At 48.5% G+C, this 3797-nt stretch overlaps 1 pseudogene; it reads right to left on the bottom strand.

The window, feature by feature from the left end:
- Positions 1–1011: 1011 nt before the first annotated feature.
- On the bottom strand, positions 1012–1380 carry LOC121875565 (annotated as a pseudogene).
- Positions 1381–3797: the final 2417 nt, after the last annotated feature.

Raw genomic sequence — 3797 nt, 5'->3', positions numbered from 1 at the left:
TTAACACCTCCACGCCGAGCTAGACGACGAATGGCGGGCTTGGTGATACCCTGGATGTTGTCACGAAGCACCTTACGATGACGCTTGGCGCCACCCTTTCCAAGTCCCTTGCCTCCTTTGCCTCGTCCAGTCATGTTGTTGTGGTTGCTACTACAGGTGGTCCTGGTGTGGCTTCGCCCACGGTTTGGTGGGAGTAGGTGGCGTGCTGTGGACGCAGCGGTAGTATCGTTCATCCAAGGCCGTCCCTCCCTCTTGGAGGTGGGGCGTAGCTTGCGGATGACGCATGCGGCACTCGTGGCCAATGAGGTGGCCACTGAGGTGGAGAATGTCTGTATATAAGCCCGCCCGCCTGCCGGGCCGCCCGTATTGACTATTTCGTCGTCGAGATGGCCCGTACTAAACAGACTGCCCGCAAGTCCACTGGAGGCAAGGCTCCACGGAAGCAGCTTGCCACCAAGGCAGCTCGCAAGTCCGCCCCAGCCACCGGTGGTGTCAAGAAGCCCCATCGTTACAGGCCCGGAACCGTCGCCCTTCGTGAGATCCGTCGTTACCAGAAGAGCACAGAGCTACTCATCAGGAAGCTGCCCTTCCAGCGCCTGGTGCGTGAGATCGCCCAGGATTTCAAGACTGACCTGCGCTTCCAGTCGTCTGCCGTCATGGCTCTGCAGGAAGCCTCTGAGGCTTACCTGGTGGGTCTTTTCGAGGACACCAACCTGTGTGCCATTCACGCCAAGCGCGTTACCATCATGCCCAAGGACATCCAGCTGGCCCGGCGCATCCGCGGAGAGCGTGCTTAAGTCCTCTTCCTTGGGGAAAAACAAAAAGCACAACAAAACCTACCAGACATCTATAACTCGGCCCTTCTCAGGGCCAAAGAACTGTTCTGAAGATAATTGTCATGACACTGTCGGTAACTGTCTCTTTAACATGTAACTGTGGCTCCGATGGAGCCGATTAAAAGTTAAAGTAATAGTGGGATGGCGTGTTTATTGTGCACAAGTAACCTCTTACTTCGGAAGAGATGTGCCCAGTGACAACCTTAGTGCCCTCAGACACGGCATGTGAAAGCCAGTTCACCGGGCAGCAAGAGTCGGACAGCTGTCTGGATTTGACTTGTAATGAGGTGGAGCGTTTGTTGCCAGTGCGCCAGGCAGGAAGCCTCAGCAGCAATGCGCTCGAAAGATGTCGTTCTGAAAGAGTTCATGATGGACATAGCTTTGGAGGGAGACTCCTGTGTCGATTGCACTTGCTTCAGTACCTTGTAGATGTAGATGCTGTAGCTTTCCTTCCTCCTGCCTTCTTCTTCTTGTCACCAGCGGCAATGGCCTTCTGGGCCTTTCCAGCCTTCTTGGCAGCCTTCCGGAAGTTTGCAGAGAGCATGTGGCGCTGATTACTCGTGTATGGAGCAGAGAATTGAAAAACTGGCCCGATAACTTTTTCGCCTGTCACTGAAGCAGGCCGCTCAGGATCGAACTGGCTGCCTTCGGCTCCTCTTACGTGGTTGGGTCCGCAGAGACATACCTGGCCTGATCTGAGCTTGGTATAAAGACCAAGGTGGCGTTAGGTTGCAATGTAGGTTGTCAGTCCTAAACCCGCTCGTGGTGTCAAATTATGAACAGAGCCACTTTTAAAATGAATTGATGAAAGATGAAATGTTTCAATGCTTTAAATAGCAAGAACAAGTGTGAGTGCAATCGCACAAGATGCAGCGGTCTATGGCGAAGAAAAAACCGTTACAGAGTACTGTTCCCGCAAGAACGTCAGTCTCCTCCCTTGTCCAATCAGCCGATGAACTGGCCCGACTAACTTTTCCTTATATACCGAGCGGGCCGCTCAGGATCAGACTGGCTGCAGCTACGGCTCTCTTACATTGGTTGGGTCCGCGAGACGGCCACCTGGCCTGATCCTGAGCTTGGTATAAAAGACCAAGGTGGCGGGCGGAAATTTAACTCCTATCACGAAAAGCAGCAACAGCAACATGTCAGGACGCGGCAAGGGAGGCAAAGTGAAGGGCAAGTCAAAGTCCCGTTCTAGCAGGGCCGGACTCCAGTTCCCCGTGGGTAGGATCCACCGTCTCTTGCGTAAAGGCAACTATGCTGAGCGTGTTGGTGCAGGTGCCCCTGTGTACCTTGCAGCCGTCATGGAGTACCTGGCAGCAGAAGTGCTCGAGCTGGCCGGTAACGCCGCCCGCGACAACAAGAAGACCCGCATTATCCCGCGTCATCTTCAGCTTGCCATTCGCAATGACGAGGAGCTGAACAAGCTCCTGTCTGGAGTCACCATTGCCCAAGGGGGTGTCCTTCCTAACATCCAAGCTGTGCTCCTCCCAAAGAAGACAGAGAAGAAATAAGAACCCAAGGTTCGTTCACACAAGACAACCTAACCAAACAGGCTCCTTTCGGAGCCACAGGATATCACTTAAAGAGAGAAATATACGACATCAACGTTTTGCAGGATAACACTCTGTGCAAATTGAGTGAAATTGTTTTTGAATGGTGTAGATGTGAAGGGGTACTGCGGGGGCCTGGGGTGGGGGACTTAAACGGGACTTAGAAGGGCGCAGAAGCAGCAGCAGCAGCAAGGGAGGGATGAGACCTTCTTTTTAGTTTGCCTATTCATTGACAGCACACATTTACCAGCAGCATACATTGGAGTCATATTGTAATTGTAGACTAATCAGTGTGGGCTAGCTAGCCAATTTGGGATAAAGAGCAAGAATGTAATGTCCTCAATGAAGTAATTACATAGTTCAAGATACAATAAGTGAGGTGGCCTGAAGTCTTTGACAGTGTCACATTCAATAATATAGTGCTTTAAAGGTGTATCACAAAGTTTACATGCTGAGTGTTCCGGTATGGGTACAGCGTTACTAACTTGCCAGATGTGTCTGTATCCTAACCTAATTCTGGCCACGACTACATCACACAGGCAGGCAGGAGCAAGTTGTTTGGACACTATTCCTAGCCCCCTTGGTCCCTGTTCACCTACCTACTGTAGCAGTAAGTAGGTACCTGTTGTAAATCGAAAGGTTGCCAATTCGTAATCAGGGAAAGTTGATTGAGCTTCTAAACTTGAACTGACATAATCCGAGGAGTGGTGATCCGAGGATCACAGACACTATCTCTCCCACTACAAATCCCTTCCTAACCTCCTGCTCCTTCCTCTGTCCTCCCCAAATTTAACCATGCTATCGCAAAGGTAATAATACAGGTAGAGACAACAACATATTTTCCTATTGTCTTATTATATATTAATAACAGAAACGCTGCCGCCATCCCGGAGGCTATACATTGTCTCACTGTTCATTACCTCCACAATTCTTCCTCTTACTTCTTCTTCCATCAATCCTTTATTAACGGTGTATGTAAGTTTCACCATGTATTGCACTACAGCGGTAGAGCAAAGTATATTTTGTTAGCAATAAACCAAAAGCATATTTTATGGCCTAATCATCACTACATAGAACACCACCCATAAAGCATGATACTAGTAGACCACAAACTGCTATAAACACCCAAAGCATATTTTATTGCCTAATCATCACTACATAGAACACCACTCATAAAGCATGATACTATTAGACCACAAACTGCTATAAACCCCAATAATATAATAGACTATACTAGTGACTATAATTGTGTTACCCAATATTTTACGAAATAATACTATAAAACATAATAATAAACACACTATTAGTGTATATTAGTTGAATGCACAATCTGATAAGAAGTAAAAAAAAAAACAACAACATAACAATAACCTATAAAGAGTGTAGAGTATTTTTGTGCAAACTCACT

Source organism: Homarus americanus, unplaced genomic scaffold (assembly GCF_018991925.1).
Source record: "Homarus americanus isolate GMGI-L3 unplaced genomic scaffold, GMGI_Hamer_2.0 scaffold7973, whole genome shotgun sequence".
Classification (NCBI taxonomy): Eukaryota; Metazoa; Arthropoda; class Malacostraca; order Decapoda; family Nephropidae; genus Homarus; species Homarus americanus.
This window is presented reverse-complemented; position numbering and strand designations above follow the sequence as displayed.